The following is a 19,352-nucleotide window of genomic DNA, read 5'->3' as shown; positions in this document are numbered from 1 at the left end:
GCGGCATGCGGAGTTCCGTTCCTCCACACAAGAGAAGGCCTGACTCTCCTTTCCCAACTCTGCAGGGACCGTGCGATCAGAGTCAGAAATATAGATGAAACCTGACGTTCCTGCATCAACTCGAAATGAGGCCCTCTTCCATTGCGCCATACCCAGTGGAGTCCCGAGAGGCCCCTCCCAACTCCACAGTATCCCTGACTTCTCAGAGGCACCCTCAGAAGCTCTCTGCGGTCACTGGCACAAGTCGAGTGAACCCAGGGTTTCCTGCTGCATTCTGAGCAAGACCTCGAGAGACCTTCTTTACCGCGTCTTGAGGCCCGATACCCTACCATGACTGGAGAGCAATGACGCATTCCCCTCGCCACGCCCATTGAAACCTAACTTCCCTGGCGCCACACGAGAGGCTCCCTGCGCTCCCCGTCCTACCTCATGAAAACCCCACACTGGCACCTCCGCTCGAGAAAACACATGAGACGCCCCCATCATCGTAAGATGAGGGCCTTCTTTTCCTACATGACCTAGAGAGCAATCCCGAGTCCACTCTCCAAACTCCACTGGAGGCCTGTCTCCCTTTAGGCCACTCAGTAGCCTCCAAGAGATACACGTCGCTACTCTAGAGGAGAGCGGAGTCCGTTGCTTCCCCTCGAGCTGAGGCCTGACTACTTGGATGAGTCTGGAATGGGATCCCGAGATCCGTGTCGCCCCTGTAGAGGAAAACTCGGTCCTGGACACAAGCCTAAATGAGGTCTTTTTTGTCCTGCATTGACTCAAGTGCAATCCCCAGCTCTCCCTCGCAACTCGAATGGATGATTGTACTTCCCTGGGCCAACACAAGTGGAAGACTGTATTTCCCGTTGTAATTCGAGAATCCCGCGGCAACTGGAGAAAAACAACGTGGCTCCTCCGTCATCGAAATATGAGGCCCCTGTCAGCTATAGCGTCTCCAGGGAAGTTCCATGTTCCGTCTTGAAGTGTGAAACGGTACTTGGCACCCTTGATGCAACCTCCAAATTTCCCTGACACCCCGGTCTCACTCGAGAAGAACATGGAGGTTCCCAGCACTGCTTCAGCTGAGCCTCTTCTCCCCTCCTGATGACGACAGGAGGGTCGATTCCCCTGCTTTGTCTGGAAGGGGTTCCCAGACTTCCCGGCGAACCTCAGGATGAGGCCAGTCTCACAAGGGAATTCGGGACGTAGCCTCGTGTGTTGTGCCACATGCTGAAAGACCCCGATTTCCTGGTCCGCTATTGATAAGATCCCGATGCCCGGTCACCTCTCCGAAGGTAACACTGTGGATGAAGGCACAACACGAAGGGGCACTGACACCCCTGTGCATCGTCCCCCAAAACCGCAGGTTCCACATACAACTCGACAGGTGGCCTGTCATCCCGTGAACAACTCGAGAGGCAAGCGGAGTTCCATTACTCCACACAAGACGAGGTCTGACTCTCCTGTCACAACTCTGCAGGGACCCTGCTCTCCGAGTCAGAAATGGAGAGGAACCCTGACATTACTGCCTCAATCCGAGATTAGGTCCTCTTCAATTGCACCAGTCCCTGTGATGTCCCGAGAAGCCCCTCTCAACTCCACAGTATCCCTGACTTCTCAGAGGAACCCCGCTAAGCTCCCTGAGGTCATGGGCACAAGTCGAGGGAACCCAGGGTTTCCTGCCACACCCCGAGAAAGACCTCGAGAGTTCTTCTTCGAAGCGTCTTGAGGCTCGATTCCCCTACCATGACTCGAGAGCAATGAGGCGCTCCCCCTCGCTACGTCCATGGAGACCTGACTTCCGTGGCACCACAGGAGTCTCCCTGAGCTCCCCGTCCTATGTTGTGAGAAACCCCAACCAGGCACTGCACCTTGAGAAAACCCACGAGATGCCCCCGTCATCGCGAGATGAGGGCCTTCTTTTCCTGCATGGCCTAGAGAGCAATCCCGAGTCCTCTCTCCAAACTCCACAGGAGGCTTAACTCCATTTAGGCCACTCTTGGGCTCCAAGGGATACCCGTCGCGACTCGAGAGGAGAGCGGAGTCCATTCATTCCCTTCGAGACGAGGCCTGACTCCCCGGGTGAGTCTGGAATGCAACCCCGAGATCCCTGTCGCCCCTGGAGAGAAAAACTCGGTCCTGGACACAAACCTAGATGAGCTCTATTTTGCCCTGCAGTGACTCGAGAGCAATCTCCAGCTCTCACTTGCAACTCGAATGGAAGATTGGACTTCCCTGGGCCAACACAAGAGGAAACCTGTATTCCCCGTTGTAACTCAAGAATCCTGCCGCAACTCGAGAAAAAACACGTGGGTCCCCCGTCAGCGCTAGATGAGGCCCTTGCCCACTACAGCATCTCAAGAGAAGACCCAGGTTCCGTCTTGAAGTGCGAAACGGTATTTGGCACCCTTGATGCAACCCGAAAAGTTACCCGACTTACCAGTTTCACTCAAGGGGAGCACCGAGGTTCCCGGCACTACTTCATCTGAGCCCTTTCTCTCCTCCTGATCCCGAAGGAGGGTCGATTCCCCTGCTTTGTCTGGAAAGTGTTCCCGGACTTTCCTGCGCGCCTCAGGATGAGGCCGATCTCACGAGGAAATTCGAGACGTAGCCTCGTGGGTGGTGCAACATGCTGAAAGACCCCGATTTCCCGGTCCGCACTTGAGGAGAACCCGATGCCCGGACACCTCTTCGAAGGCAACCCTGTGGATGAAGGCACAACAGGAAGGAGCACTGACACCCCCATGCATCTCCGAAAAACCCGCAGGTTCCACACACATCACGAAAAGTGGTGTCATCCTTGAACAACTTGAGATGTAAGCGGAGTTCCATTCCTCCGCAGAACACGAGACCTGACACTCCTGAGCAAACTCAGCAGGGACCCTGCAATCTGAGTCAGATCCGGCTCCAGGAAGTCAGGAGCAGAACCCTGAGGTTCCTGCCTCAACTCGAGATGAGGCTCTCTTCCATTGCACCAAACCCAGAGGAGTCCCGAGAGGCCTCTCCCAAATCCACAGTATCCCTGATTTCTCAGAGGCACCCTGAGAAGCTCCCTGAGGTCACCGGCACAAGTCAAGGGAACCCAGGGTTTCCTGCCGCAACCCTAGAAAGACATCGAGAGTCCTTTTTCAACCCGTCATGAGGCCCGATTCCCCTACCCTGACTGGAGAGCAATGACGCGCTCCCCCTTGCCCCGCCCATGGAGACCTGACTTCCCTGTTGCCACACGAGAGGCTACCTGAACTCCCCGTCGTACCTCGTGAGAAACCCCACACTGGCGCCACAGCTCGAGAAAACCCACGAGACGCCCCAGTCATCTCAAGATGTGGGCCTTCTTTTCCTGCATGGCCTGGAGAGCAATCCCGAGTCCTCTCTCCAAACTGAAGAGGAGGGTTGACTCCCTTTAGACCACTCAGTGGGCTCCAAGAGATACACGTCGCAACTCGAGAGGAGAGCCGAGTCCTTTGCTTCCCCTCGAGACGAGGCCTAACTCCCTGGGTGAGTCTGTAATGCAAACCCGAGATCCCTGTCGCCCTTGGAGAGGATCATTGGGTCCTGAACACAAGGCTAGATGAGGTCGCTTTTGCCCTGCAGTAACTCGAGAGCACTCCCCAGCTTTCCCTCGCAACCCGAATGGAAGATGGACCTCCCTGGGCCAACACAAGAGGAAGCCTGAATTCCCAGTAGTAATTCGAGAATTCCGCCTCAACTCGAGAAAAACCACGTGATTCCCCCGTCATTGCAAGATGAGGCCCTTGCCTGCTCCAGCGTCTCAAGAGTAGTCCCACGTTCTGTCTTGAAGTGCGAAATGATATTTGGCACCCTTAATGCTACCCCAAAAGTTCCCCGACATATGGGTCGCACTCGAGGGGAACACCGAGGTTCCTGGCACCACTTCATCTGAGCCCCTTCTCCCCTCCTGATTGCGAAAGGATGGTCGATTCCCCTGCTTTGTCTGCAAGGGGTTCCCGACCTTCTCCGCGCACCTCAGATGAGGCTGTCTCATGAGGAAATTCGAGACGTAGCCTCGATGGTGGTGCCACATGCCGAAAGACCGCGATTTCCCGATCCGCTCTTGATAAGAACGCGATGCCCAGACACCTATAAGAAGATAGTGTGGATGAAGGCACAACACGAAGGGGCACTGACAACCCCGTGCATCGTCCAGAAAAGACCGCAGGTTACTCTTACAGCTCAACAAGTGCTTGTCACCCAGTGAACAACTCGAGAGGCAAGCGGAGGTCCATTCCTGCACACAAGACGAGGCCTGACTCACCTCTCCCAACTCTGAAGTGACCCTGCGATCAGAGTCCGAAATGGAGAGGAACCCTGAGGTTCCTGACTCCACTCGAGATGAGGCCCTCTTCCATTACACCAAAAACACTGGAGGCCCGAGAGGCCCCTCCCAAATCCACAGTATCCCGACTTCTCAGAGGCACCCTTAGAAGCTCCCTGAGGTCACCGGCACAAGTCGAGGGAACACAGGGTTTCCTGATGCAACCCGAGAAAGACCTCGAAAATCCTCCTTCAACACGTCTTGAATCCCAATTCCCCTACCATGACTCAAGAGCAATGACGCGTTCCCCCTCGCCACTCGCATGGAGACTTGACTTCCCTGGCGCCACACGAGAGGCTCCCTGAGCTCCCAGTCATACCTCGTGAGAAATCCCACACTGGCTCCCCAGCTCGAGAAAACCCACGAGACGCCTCCGTCATCGCGAGATGAAGGCCTTCTTTTCCTGCATGGCCTGGAGAGCATCTCGAGGCCTCTCTTCAAACTCCACAGGAGGCCTGACTCCCTTTAGGCCACTCTGTGGGCTCAAGAGATACCCGTTGGGACCCAAGAGGAGAGCGGAATTCTTTGCTTCCCCTATATACCAGGCCTGACTCCTCAGGTGAGTCTGGAATGCAACCCCGAGATCCCTGTCGCCCCTGGAGAGGAACATTAGGTCCTAGACACAAGCATAGCTGAGGTCTCATTTGCCCTGAAGTGACTCGAGAGCAATCCCCTGCTCTCCCTCGCACCTCGAATGGAAGAATGGACTTCCCTGGGACAACACAAGAGGAAGCCTGAATTCCCCGTCGTAATTCGAAAATCCCGCCGCAACTCGAGAAAAACCACGTGGTTCCCCCGTCATCGCAAGATGAGGCCCTTGCCAGCTACAGCGTCTCAGGAGAAGCCCCACGTTCCATCTTGAAGTTTAAAACGATAACTGGCAACCTTGATGTTACCACAAATGTTCCCCGACACCCTGGTCTCACTCGAGGGGAACACCAAGGTTCGGTGCACCCCTTGTTCTGAGCCCCTTATCCCCTCCTGATCGCGATGGGAGGGTCGATTACCCTGCTTTGTCTGGAAGGGGTTCCGGACCTTCCCGGCACACCTCAGGATGAGGCCGGTCTCATGAGGAAATTCGAGACGTAGCCTTGTGGTTGGTGCCACACGCCGAAAGACCCCGATTTCCGTGTCTGCTCTTGATAAGAACCCAATGCTAGGACACCTCTTCGAAGGCAATCCTGTGGATGAAGGCACAAAACGAAGGGGTCTGACACCCTCGTGCATCGTTGGAAAAGCCCGCAAGTTCCACATACAGATTGACAAGTGGCTTGTCACCCCATGAACAACTCGAGAGGCAAGAGGAGTTCAATTCCTCCACACAAGACGAGGCCTGACTCTCCTGTCCCAACTCTGCATGGACACTGAGATCCGATTCAGAAATGGAGAGGAACACTGAGGTTCCTGCCTCAACTCGAGATAAGGCCCTCTTCTACTGCACCAAACCCAGTGGAGTTCGGAGCGGCCCCTCCCAACTGCACAGTATCCCTGACTTCTCAGAGGCACCCTGAGAAGCTCCCTGAGGTCACGGGCATAAGTCGAGGGAACCCAGGGTTTCCTGCCATAACCTGAGAAAAACCTAGAGAGTCCTTCTTCACGCGTCTTGATGCCCGATTCCCCTACCATGACTGGAGAAAAATGACGCGCTCCCCCTCGCCACGCGCATGAAGATCTGACTTCCCCGGCACCACATGAAAGGCTCCCTGAGCTCCCCATCGTACCTCGTGAGAAACCCCACAATGGCGCCGCAGCTCGAGAAAACCCACGAGACGCCCCTGTCATGGTGAAATGAGGGCCTTCTTTCCTGCATGACCTGAAGAGCAATCCCGAATCCTCTCTCCAAACTCCAAAGGAGGCTTGACTCCCTTTAGGTCACTCAGTGGGCTCGAAGAGATACTCGTCGATACTCAGGAGGAGAGCGGTGTCCTTTGCTTCCCCTCGAGATGAGGCCTGACTATGAGGGTGAGTCTGGAATGCAACCCTGGATCCCTGTCGCCCCTGGAGAGGAACCTTAGGTCCTGGACAAAAGCCTAGAGGAGGTCTCTTTGGCCTTGCAGTGACTCAAGTGCAACCCCTAGCTTTCCCTTGCAACTCGAACAGAAGATTGGCCTTTCTGGGCCAACACAAGAGGAAGCTTGAATTTCCAGTCGTAATGCGAGAAACCCGCCGCAAATCGAGAAAAATCATGCGGTTCCCCGTATTGCAAGATGAGGCCCTTGCCCCCTACAGCATCTCAAGAGAAGTCTCACATTCCGTCTTGAAGTGCAAAACAGTACTTGGCACCCTTGATGCGACCCCAAAAGTTCCCCTATATACCGATCTCACTAGAGGGGACACTGAAGTTCCCGGCACCACTTCATCTGAGGCCTTTCTCCTCTCCTGATCGCGACAGGAGGGTCGATTCCCATGCTTTGTCTGCAAGGGGTTCCCGACGTTCCCCTCGAACCTCCGGATGAGGCCGGTCTCATGAGGAAATTCGAAAAGTAGCCTCATGGTTGGTGCCACATGCTGAAAGATCCCGAATTCCCGGTCCACTCTAGATAAGAACCTGACGCCCGGACATCTCTTTGAAGGCAACCCTGTGGATGAAGGCACAACACGAAGGGACACTGACATCCCCATGCATCGTCTGGAAAAACCCGCCGATTCCACTCACAGCTCCAAATGTGGACTGTCACCCCATGAACAACTCGAGAGGCAAGTGAAGTTGTATTCCTTCACACAAGACGAGGCCTTACTCTCCTGTCCCAACTCTTCAGGGACCCTGCAATTGGAGTCAGAAATGGAGAGGAACCCTGAGGTTCCTGCCTCAACTAGAGAAGAGGCCCTCTTCCATTGAACCAAACTCAGTGGTGTCCCGAGAGGCCCCTCCCAACACCACAGTATCCCTGAATTCTCAGAGGCTCCCTGAGAAGCTACCTGAGGTCACTGGCACAAGTCGAGGGAACCCAGAGTTTCCTGAAGTAACCCGAGAAAGACTTGGAGAGTCCTTTTTCAACGTCTCTTGATGCCCGATTCCCCTACCATGTCTCCAGAGCAAGGACGCGCTCCCCTCGCCACAAGCACGAAAACTGACTTCCCTAGTACCACACAAGAGGCTCCCTGAGTACCCCATCGTACCTCGTGAGAAAACCCACAGTGGCGCCGCAGTTCGAGAAAAACCACAAGATGCCCCCATCAAGGAGAGATGCGGGCCTTCTTTTCCTGCCTGACCTGGAGAGCAATCCCTGGTCCTCTCTCCAAACTTCACAGGAGGATTGACTCCCTTTAGGCCACTCAGTTGGGTCCAAGAAATACCCGGTGCGACTCGAGAGGAGAGCGGAGTCCTTTGCTTCCCTCGAGACGAGGCCTGACTCCCCGGGTGAGTTTGGAATGCAACCCCGAGATCCCTGTCGCCCCTGGAGTGGAACATTATGTCCTAGACACAAGCCTAGATGAGGTCTATTTTGCCCTACAGTGACTCGAGAGCAACCTCCATCTCTCCCTCACAATTTGAATGGAAGATTGGTCTTCCCAAGGTCAACACAAGAGGAAGTCTGAATTTCCCATCGTAATTCGAGAATTCAGCCTCAAGTCTTAAAAACCATGTGGTTCCCCCTTCATCGCAATATGAGGCCCTTGCCAGCTAGAGTCTCAAGAGAAGTCCCACGTTCCATCTTAAAGTTCGAAATGCTACTTGGCACCCTTGATACGACCCAAAAGTTCCCCAACATACCGGTCTCACTCCAGGGGAACACCGAAGTTCCCGGAGTCTCCAGAGAAGTCCCATGTTCCGTCCTTAAGTGCAAAACGGTAATTGACACCCTTGATGCGACAGCAAAAGTTCGCCGACACGCTGGGTTCCCTCGAGGGGAACACCGAGGGTCCCGGCACCACTTCATCTGAGCCCCTTCTCCCCTCCTGATTGCGACAGGAGAGTCGATTCCCCTGCTTTCTCTGGAAGGGGTTCCCGGCCTTCCTGGTGCACCTCAGGATGAGGCCGGTCTCAGGAGGAAATTCGAGACTAGCCATGTGTGAGGTGCCACGTGCCGAACAACCCCGATTTTCCGGTCCGCTCTTGATAAGAACCCGATGCCCAGACACCTCTTCGAAGGAAACCCTGTGAGTGAAGGCACAACACGAAGGGGCACTGACACCCCCGTGCATCATCTGGAAAAACCCCCAGGGTCTACTCACAGCTCGACAAGGGGCCTGAGACTCCCGGAACAACTCGAGAGGCAACCAGAATTCCATTCCTCAGACAAGACGAGGCATGACTCTCCTGTCCCAACACTGCAGGGACCGTGCAGTCGGAGTCAGAATCGGAGAGGAAGCCTGAGGTTCCTGCCTCCCCTCGAGATGAGGCCCTCTTCCATTGCGACGAACCCAGCAGAGTCCCGAGAGGCCCCGCCAACTCCACAGCATCCCTCACCTCTCAGAGGCACCCTGGGAAGTTCCCTATAGTCCCCTGCAGAAGTCGAGGGAAACGAGGGTTTCCCGCCGCCACCAGAGAAAGACCTCGAGAGTCCTTCTTCAACGCGTCTTCAGGCCCTAGTCGCTTCCCATGACTCGAGAGTGATGACCAGCTCCCCCTCGCCATGCGCATGGAGACATGAGTTCCCTGGCGCCGCACGAGAGGCTCCCTGAGGTCCTCGTCATGCCTCGTGAGAAAACCCCCACGGGCGCTGCAGCCTGAGGAAACCCATGAGAAGCCCCCGTCCTCGCGAGCTGAGGGCCTTCTTTTCCTTCCTGGCCTGGAGAGCAATCCCGAGTCCTCTCTTCAAACTGAAGAGGAGGCTCGACACCCTTGAGTCCACTCATTGGGCTCCAAGAGATCCGTGTCGCGACCTGAGAGGAAAGCGGAGTCCTCTGCTTCCCCTCGAGGCGAGGCCTGACTCCCCGGGGGAGTCTGGAATGCAAACCCGAGATCCCTGTCTTCCCTTGAGAGGAATATTAGGTCCTGGACACACGCCTTGATGAGGTCTCTTTGGCCCTGTAGTGACTCGAGCAGAACCCCCAGCTTTCCATCGCAACTCCAGGGGAAGATTGGGCTTCCCAGGGCCAACCCAAGAGGAAGCCTGAAATCCCCGTCGTTTTCGAGAATCCAGACGCAACTCGAGAAAAACGACGTGTTCCAACGTCTTCACAGGATGAGGCCCTTGCCCGCTACAGCGTCTCCAGGGAAGTCCCATGTTCCGTCCTGAAGTGGGAAACGGTACTTGGCTCCCTTGATGCGACCCCTAAAGTTCCCTGAAACGCCGGGTTCCCTCGAGTGGAACACCTAGAGTCCCGGCCCCACTTCATCTGAGCCCCATCTCCCCTCCGGATCGCGACAGGAGATTCGATTCCCGTGCTTTGTGTGGAAGGTGTTCCCGGCCTTCCCGGCGCACCTCAGGATGATGCTGGTCTCACGAGGAAATTCGAGATGAGCCACGTGTGTGGTGCCACATGCCGAACGACCCCGATTTCCCGGTCCGCTCTTGAAATGAACCCGATACCCGGACACCTCTTTGAAGGCAACCCTGTGGGGGAAGACACAAAATGAAGGGGCAATGACACCCCCGTGCATCTTCTGGAAACACCCGCAGGTTCCACACACAGCTCGACAAGGGGCCTGAGACCCACTGAACGACCCGAGAGGCAAGCAGAGTTCCATTACTCAGACAAGATGAGGCCTGACTCTTCTGTCCCAACCCTGCAGGGACCCTGCGGTCGGAGTCAGAAATGGAGAGGAAGCTGAGGTTCCTGCCTCCAATCGAGATGAGGCCCTCTTTCATTTCGTCAAACCTAGTGGAGTCCCGAGAGGCCCCTCTAACTCCTCAGTATCCCTCACCTCTCAGAGGCACCTGGGAAGTTCACTAAGGTCCCCGGTAGAGGTCGAGGGAAACGAGTGTTTCCCACCCCAACCCAAGAAAGACCTCGAGAGTCCTTCTTAAATGCGTCTTGAGGCCCTAGTCCCTCCCATGACTCCAGAGCAATGACGCGATCTGCCTGGCCACACGCATGGAGGCCTGACTTCTCTGGCGCTGCACGAGAGGCTCCCTGATCTCCCCATCATATCTCGTGAGAAACCCCACACTGGCGCCGCAGCTCGAGAAAACCCATGAGACATTCCCGTCATCACGAGAGGAGGGCCATCTTTAACTGCATGGTATGCAGATCAAGCGTGAACCTTCTGTCCAAGCTACACAGGACGCTTGACTCCCTTTAGGCCACTCATTGGGCTCCAAGAGTTACATGTCGCGACTCGAGAGGATAGTGGAGTCCTTTGCTTCCACTCGAGACGAGGCGTGACCCACCGGGTGAGACTGGAATGCGACCCCGATATCCCTGTTGCCCCTGGAGAGCAATACTACGTCCTGGACCCAAGCCTAGATGAGGACTCTTTGCCCTGAAGTGACTCTAGAGCAACCCACAGCTCTCTCTGACAAGTTGAATGCAAGATTGGACTTCCTGGGCCAACACAAGAGGAAGCCTGAATTCCCCGTCGTAACTCGAGAATCCCGCCGCAACTCGAGAAAAACCACGTGTTTCCCTCGTCATCGCAATATGAGGCCCTTGCCCGCTAGAGCATCTCCAGAGAATTCCCACGTTCCGTCTTGAAGTGCGAAACTGTACTTGGCACCCTTGATGCGACCTCAAAAGTGCCGTGACATACCGGTCTCACTCGAGGGGACCACCGAAGTTCCCGGCACCACTTCATCTGAGCCCCTTCTCCCCTTCTGATCGCGACCGGTGGGTCGATTCCCCTGCTTTGTCTGCAAGGGGTTCCCGACCTTCCCGGCGAACCTCAGGATGAGGCCGGTCTCCTGAGGAAATTCGAGATGTAGCCTCGTGGGTGGTACCACATGCTGAAAGACCCCAATTTTATGGTACACTCTTGAAAAGAACCCGATGCCCGGACACCTCTTTGAAGGCAACCCTGTGGATGAAGGCACAACACGAAGGGGCACTGACACCCCTCTGCATCATCCGGAAAAACCCACAGGTTCCACACACAGCTCAACTAGTGGCCTGTCACTCCATGAAAAACTCGCAAGGAAAGCGGAGATCCATTCCTCCACAGAAGATCAGGCGTGACTCTCTTGTCCATACTCTGCAGGTACTCTGCGACCCGAGTCAGAAATGGAGGGGACCCCTGAGGTTCCTGCCTGCATACGAGATGAGGCCCTCTTCAATTGCACCAAACCCAGTTGAGTAACGAAAGGCCCCTCCCAAATCCACAGTGTCCCTGACTTCTCAGAGGCACCCTGAGAAGTTGCCTGAGGTCACCGACACAATTCGAGGGAACCCAGGGTTCCCTGCCGCAACCCGAGAAAGACCTCGAGAGTCCTTCTTCAATGCGTCTTGAGGCCCGATTCGCCTACTATGACTCGAGAGCAATCACGCACTCCCCTTCACCACACGCACGGAGACCTGACGTCCCTAGCACCACACGAGAGGCTCTCTGAGCTCCCCGTTGTACCTCGTGAGAAATCTGATACTGGCGCCACAGCTGGAGAAAACCCACGAGACGCCCCCGTCATCGCAAGATGAGGGCTTTTTTCCTGCATGGCCAGGAAAACAATCCCGAGTCATCTCTCCAAACTCCATAGGCGGCTTCACTCCCTTTATGCCACGCAGTGGGCTCCAAGAGATACCCGTCGCGACTTGACAGGAGAGTGGAGTCCTTTTTTTCCCCTCAAGACGAGGTCTGACTCTCCGGGTGAGTCGAGAATGCAACCCTGAGGTCCCTGTCGGCCCAGTAGTGGAACAATAGGTCCTGGACACAAGCGTAGATGATGTCTATTTTGCCCTGCAGTGACCGGAGAGCAATCCCCAGTTCTAACTCGCAACTCGAATGGAATACTGGATTTTCCTGGCGCCACACAAGAGGCTCCCTAAGATCCCCGTGGTACTTCATGAGACACCCCACACTGGCGCCGCAGCTCGAGAAAACCCACGAGATGCCACCGTCATCTCGAGATGAGGGCCTTCTTTTCCTGCATGGCCTGGAGTCCAATCCCGAGTCCTCTCTCCAAACTCCACAGGAGGCTTGACTCCCTTTAGTACACACATTGGGCTCCAAGAGATACCCATCGCGACTCGAGACGAGAGCGGAATTCTTTGCTTACCCTCGAGGTGAGAACTGACTCCCCGGATGAGTCTGGAATGCAAACCCGAGATCCCTGTCGCCCCTGGAGAGCAACATTAGATCCTGGACACAAGCCTAGATTAGGTCTCTTTTGCCCTGCAGTGACTCTAGCGCAATCCCCAGCTCCCCCTCGCAACCCGAATGGAAGATTGGATTTCAAGGCCAACAAGAGGAAGCCTAAATTCCCGGTCATAACTCGAGAATCCCGCCGCATCTTGAGCAAAACCACGTGGTTCTCCCGTCATCGTAAGATGAGGCCCTTGCCCGCTACAGCGTTTCAAAAGATGTCCCAGGTTCCATCTTGAAATGCGAAACGGTACTTGGCACCCTTGATGCGACACCAAAAGTCCCCCAACACGCCGGTCTCACTCAAGGGGAACACCGAGGTTCCCGGCACCACTTCATTTAAGCCCCTTCTCCCCTCCTGATCGTGACTGGTGGGTCGATTCCCCTGCTTTGTCTGCAAGGGGGCCCGACCTTCCCTGCACAACTCAGGATGAGGCCGGTCTCATGGGGAAATTCGATACGTAGCTTTGTGGGTGGTGCCGCTTGCTGAAAGACTCCAATTTCCCGGTCCGCTCTTGATAAGAATCCGATGCTCGGACACCTCTTGGAAGGCAGCCTTGAGTATGAAGGTACAACACGAAGGGGCACTAACACACCTGTGCATCATCCGGAAAAACGGGCAGGTTACATACACAGCTCGACAAGTGGCCTGTCACCTCGAGAACAACTCGAGAGGCAAGAGGAGTCCCATCCTCCAGAAAAGACGAGGCCTGACTCTCCTGTAGCAACATGCAGGGACCTTGAGATCTGAGTCAGAAATGGAGAGGAACACTGAGGTTCCTGCTTCAACTCGAGATGAGTCCCTCTTATATTCCACCAAATGCAGAGGAGTCTCTAGAGGCCCCTCCAAACTGCACAGTATCCCTGACTTCTCAGAGGCACTCTGAGAAGCTCCCTGAGGTCGCAGGCACAAGTCAAGGGAACCCTGGGTTTTATGCAGTGACCCGAGAAAGACCTCCAGAGTCCTTCTTCAACCCGTCTTGAGGCCCGATTACCCTACCATGACTCGAGAGCAATGACGATCTCCCCCTAGCCATCTCATGGGGACCTGACTTCCCTGGCGCCACACGAGAGGCTCCCTGAGCTCCCTCTCGTACCTCGTCAGAAACCCGGCACTAGCGCGGCAGTCTAGAAAACCCACGAGATGCTGCCGTCATCGCGAGATGAGGGCCTTCTTTTCCTGCATGGCCTGGAGAGGAATCCCGAGTCCTCTATCCAAACACCACAGGAGGCTTGACTCCCTTTAGGGCACACAGTGGGCTCCAAGAGATACCCATCGCGACCCAAAAGGACAGCAGAGTTCTTTGCTTCCCCTTGAGATGAGGCCTGATTCCCCGGGTGAGTCTGGTATGCAAGCCCGAGATCCCTGTCGCCCCTAGGGACGAACATTAAGTCCTGGACACAAGCCTAGATGAGGTCTATTTTGCCCTGCAGTGACTCGAGGGCAATCCCCAGCTCTCCCTTGAAACTCGAATGGAAGATAGGACTTCCCTGGGCCAACACATGAGGAAGACTGTATTCCCTGTCGAAACTCGAGAATCCTGCTACAACTCGAGAAACGCCACGTGGTTCCCCCGTCATCGCAAGATGAGTCCCTTGCCCCCTACAGCATCTCAAGAGAAGTCCCACGTTCTGTCTTGAAGTGCGAAACGGTATTGGCACCCTTGATGCGACCTCAAAAGTTCCTCGCCACACCAGTCTGACTCAAGGTGAACACCGAGGTTCCCAGCACCACTACATCTGGGCCCCTTCTCCCCTCCTGATCCCGACAGGAGGGTCGATTCCCCTGTTTTGTCTTGAAGGGGTTCCCGACTTTCCCGGTGCATCTCAGGATGAGGCCGGTCTCACGAGGATATTCGAGACATAGCCTCGTGGATGGTGACACATGCCGAAAGACCCCGATTTCCCGGTCCGCTCTTGATAAGATCCCAATGCCCGGACACCTCTTTGAAGATAACCCTTTTGATGAAGGCACAACACGAAGGGGCACTGACACCACCGGGTATCGTCCGCAAAAACCCGCAGGTACCACACACAGCTCGAGAAGTGACCTGTCACCCCGTGAACAACTGGAGAGGCAAGCAGAGTTCCATTCCTCCACACAAGACGAGGCCTGACTCTCCTGTTCGAACTCTGCAGCGAAACTGCGATCCGAGTCAGATCTGGCCCAGGAGAAGTCAGGAGAGGAAACATGAGTTTCCTGCCTCCACTTGAGATTAGGCCCTCTTCCATTGCACCAAACCCAGTGGAGTCCCGAGAGGCCCCTCCCAACTGCACAGTATCCCTGACTTCTCAGAGGCACCCTTAGACCTTCCTGAGATCACCGGCACAAGTCGAGGGAACCAAGGGTTTCCTGCCCCAACCCGTAAAAGACCTCGAGAGTCCTTCTTCAACGCGTCTTGAGGTGCGATTCCCCTACCATGACTCGAGAGCAATGACACGCTCCCCCTAGCCACGCGCATAGAAACCTGACTTCCCTGGCGCCACAGGAGAGGCTCCCTGAGCTCCCCATTATACCTCGTGAGCAACACCACACTGGAGCCGCAGCTCGAGAATACCCACGAGACACCCCAGTCCTCACGAGATGAGGGCCTTCTTTTCCTGCATGGCCTGGAGAGCAATCCCGGGTCCTCTCTCCAAACGGAAGAGGAGGCTGGACTCCCTTGAGGCCGCTCAGGGGGCTCCAAGAGATCCGGGTCGCGACTCAAGGGGAGAGCGGAGTCCTTAGCTTCCCCTCGAGACGAGGCCTGACTCCCCGGGGTAACCTGGAATGCAACCCCGAGATCCCTGCCTTCCCTGGAGAGGAATATTAGGTCCCGGACACACGCCTAGGTGAGGTGTCTTGGGCCCTGCAGTGACTCGAGTGCAACCCCCAGCTTTCCCTCGCAACTCGAGGGGAAGATTGGGCTTCGCAGGGCCAACCCAAGAGGAAGCCTGAGATCCCCGTCGTAACTCAAGAATCCGCCGCAACTCGAGAAAAACTACGTGGTTCCCACGTCTTCGCAAGATGACGCCCTTGCCCACGACGGCGTCTGAAGGGAAGTCCCCTGTTCCGCCCTGAAGGGCGAAACGGTCCCTGACAGCCTTCATGCGACCCCCAAAAGTTCCTCGACACGCCGGGTTCCCTCGAGGGTAACACCGAGGGTTCTGGCCCCACTTCATCTGAGCCCCTTCTCCCCTCCTGATGGCGACAGGAGAGTCGATCCCCCTGCGTTGTCTGGAAGGGTCCCCGGCCTTCCCGGCATACCTCAGGATGTAGCCGGCCTCACTAGGAAATTTGAGACTAGCCCCGTGGGTGGTCCCACATGCCGAAAGACCCCGATTTCCCTGTCCGCTCTTGAAAAGAACCCGAGGCCCGGACACCTCTTCGAAGGCAACCCAGTGGGTGAAGGCACAACACGAAGGGGCACTGTCACCGTCGTGCATCGTCCGGAAACACCCGCAGGTTCCACACACAGCTGAACAAGGGGCCTGAGACCCCCTGAACACCTCGACAGGCAAGCGGAGTTCCCTTCCTCAGACAAGACGATTCCTCACTCTCCTGTCCCAACTCTGCAGGGACCCTGCGGTCGGAGTCCGAAACGGAGAGGAAGCCTGAAGTTCCTGCCTTCCCTGGAGATGAGGCCCTCTTCCATTGCGCCAAACCCAGCGGAGTCCTGAGAGGCCCCGCCAACTCCACAGCATCCCTCATCTGTCAGAAGCACACTGGGAAGTTCCCTAAGGTCACCGGTAAAGTTTTATTGCACAAGGTCCACATGAAAAGGCCCACGCAGCAGGACAGCCACAGATTCTGTCTGCCATTAAAGGGCAGTAAGGTGCCCTCCCCCCTTCTTTGCTGCCTCGGCGGCCACCAGGGTGCAATTCGCGTACCCTTCCCTTTCCCATCCTAGCAGGTGCTCCAGGGCCCGCTGGCCTACAAAGTGCCAGAAGCAGGGCTGGGCCAGCCGGCCAGAATTCAGGGTTCTGTCCCTTGGACTTCCAGCGGACACTAGGCTGCTTGGGAAAACCGCGCAGACTCTGAGGTTTTTCAGCAGAGGGGTGGAGTGGTAAGGGCCTTGACCCCAAAGACGAGGCCTTCCTGCGACTGCCAGGTTGGGGAGCTCTGAGACTGTGCCAACACAGGGCAGAATACATGGTTCCCTGCTCCACGCAGTCCCCGTTCCCTTACCTGTGTTCCGCACCCCTCCGCTGTGGCCAATGGATGCCGATCCTTGGGGATCCAGGAGTTCACGAAATGGGCATTCCCAGCCGCAATGGCGACCCCCAACAGCACATCTGGAAAGCCCTCCCCCACCCCCGCCAGGAGCCGACCCCCGCTGCGAACGGACTCCCACCCCGCCCCGCGCCGCCAGGTTTCGCCCCGGCCCTGCTGGGCTCCCGGCGGGTTCCCAGCCACATTGGTGACCCCCGGGAGCACAACAGGGACCGACCCCCCACCCACAGCGAGCGGAATCTCGACCTGTGCAGCCCAGGTTTACCCCAACCTGGCTGCGCTCCCGGCGCGTTTCCAGCCGCAGTGGCCATCTCCGAGAGCACAACTGGGAAGCCCTCCCGTACCCCCGCTAGGAGCCGACACCCGCCCTGTGCCGCCCGTGTTCGCCCCGCCCCTGCCGCGCTCCAGGGGCGCTGCCCACCTTCACCAGCGGCTCTCAGTGAGCCCCATCCCCACGCCCGGTTCCAGGAGAGGCTCTCGGACCTCACTGCTGCCGCCAGGTCAAACATGAGGAGAATACATACACCCCACAGAGACAATCCAAGCTGTCTATGATTTAGGGATAAAACGAGGACTACAGAAAGGCAAGATGACCTGACCTAGGAGGGCCATGATATTCTATAGAACCAGACAAATTTGGTTACCAAGGAAACTTTTTTCCTTGGAACCCGGAAAGCTGGTTCTTTGCATATGCAATGACCAACAATTAGCTTGTTACCCAAGCCTGCCTTACTGCCACCCCCATCCCCCCACTCCCCAGAAGACTGGCTCAAAGAAATATTTTAAATCTCAGGCGGAAACCTGGAAGATGTCTTGTCTGTCTGTTTGGATTAAGGTATGTGTCAGTGTGAGCCCTGTGTTTTTTGATAATATTGCTCAAGTTCTGTGTTCTGATTTCAATGGTCTCAAGACAAGGCAGCCCTTCCAAATCAAACTGCTGGAAATACAAGAAAACATTGACCTAAATGAATGTCAGAGTCCCGTGAACTGGGAACTAGTCAATATGAAATATCTAGTATTTTTGGTTTTGCTCCTCCATTATAGACATGTCTAAGAGTCAACAACATTAAGCACAACATGTTCATAGTGCCTAGGTTTCTTTTGAGGTAAAAATTGCTCTATTGTTATATCTGTCACAAGCTTGTCAGCAAGAAACTACCTGGAAACGACAACAACAAAAGTAAAAAATGTAAATGTGATATGAGCTTTTAGACAAACTCTTTACAATAATTATACTCTAAAATATCTGCCTCTCATAGTCTTGATTGAAGGCAGAGGAGAAGGGGATGACAGAGGATACGATGGTTGTATGGCATCACTGACTCGATGGACATGAGTTTGAGCAAGCCCCTGGAGTTGGTGACGGACACGGAAGCCTAGCGTCCTTCAGGCCACGGGGTCCCAAAGAGTCAGACACGACTGAGCAACTGAACTGAACTGAACTAACAAACGTTTCTCCAGGTGTTTTGGTTACCCGAGTTTCTATCCTTGTGACGACAGTGTATTGAATAGCTAGGTCATTTCCAAATAAATGAAAGTTCTGAAACATTCACGACTTGAAAGGACCTCCCTTTTACACAGAAACAAAAGAGATTTTTGACTCTCCATGAATAGTGTCTGGCACCATCCTGACATGTTAAATGTAAGAAAGCAATTGTTTTGTTTTGTTTTGTTCTGTTCTTGGGGGTGGGGGGAGGGGGGCGGGCTATAGCCAATGCCAATATAAAAGTCAGTTCTTGGTTGCTGAAGGGAAATGTATGACTTGTTATTTCAAGAAAGTATGTGGAATGCAATGGCACTTAAGGAAGGAAAACGAAGTAGTTCTGTCTTACAGGTGGCCGTTTCAGGATGGGAGAAGCAAAGGAATGGGTACAGAATGGGATAAGGAGGTTGTAGGGAAAGTGGACCCCCAGAAAAGAGTTCTGTGCCTAGCACAAGTTTTCTTGAGATATCGAACTGCCTTTGATAATGGAGTTTAAGTTTCTTTACCTCTTAAGTGATCTCTTCTAGGTTGACCTAGAACAGAAATCTTTGGTTAGCTTTGGCTAAGTGGAGAAGTAGTGTTTCACGGTGACATATGTGATCCTTCCTGACTGTTTGCAGCCCTTTTGATATCGATGCCTTGCTTCTGCTGCTGCTGCCGCCGCCACTGCTGCTAAGTCGTTTCAGTCGTGTCCGACTCTGTGCGACCCCATAGACGGCAGCCCACCAGGCCCCGCAGTCCCTGGGGTTCTCTAGGCAAGAACACTGGAGTGGGTTGCCATTTCCTCCTCCCATGCATGAAAGTGAAAAGTGAACGTGAAGTCGCTCAGTGGTGTCCGACTCTTAACCACCCCATGGACTGCAGCCTACCAGGCTCCTCCATCCATGGGATTTTCCACACAAGAGTACTGGAGTGGGGTGACATTGCCTTCTCCCATATCTATGCACAAGCCTGCCTAAATAATTGACTTCTAGCTAGCTTTGGGATGCCAATGACCATCCACCCTTACCAGGCAACAGAGAAGAGAAAAACACTTACCACAGGAGGTCCTGGTAAGGAACAAGGAACTAACAAGCTCCCGCCAACCAGGATTCTGCTGAGGTCAACAAGAGGTCAGCAAGAGATGGAAGACTGCAGTCCAGAGGTCCTAGCA

Source organism: Bubalus kerabau, unplaced genomic scaffold (assembly GCF_029407905.1).
Source record: "Bubalus kerabau isolate K-KA32 ecotype Philippines breed swamp buffalo unplaced genomic scaffold, PCC_UOA_SB_1v2 scaffold_41, whole genome shotgun sequence".
NCBI classification, from domain to species: Eukaryota; Metazoa; Chordata; class Mammalia; order Artiodactyla; family Bovidae; genus Bubalus; species Bubalus kerabau.
This window is presented reverse-complemented; position numbering follows the sequence as displayed.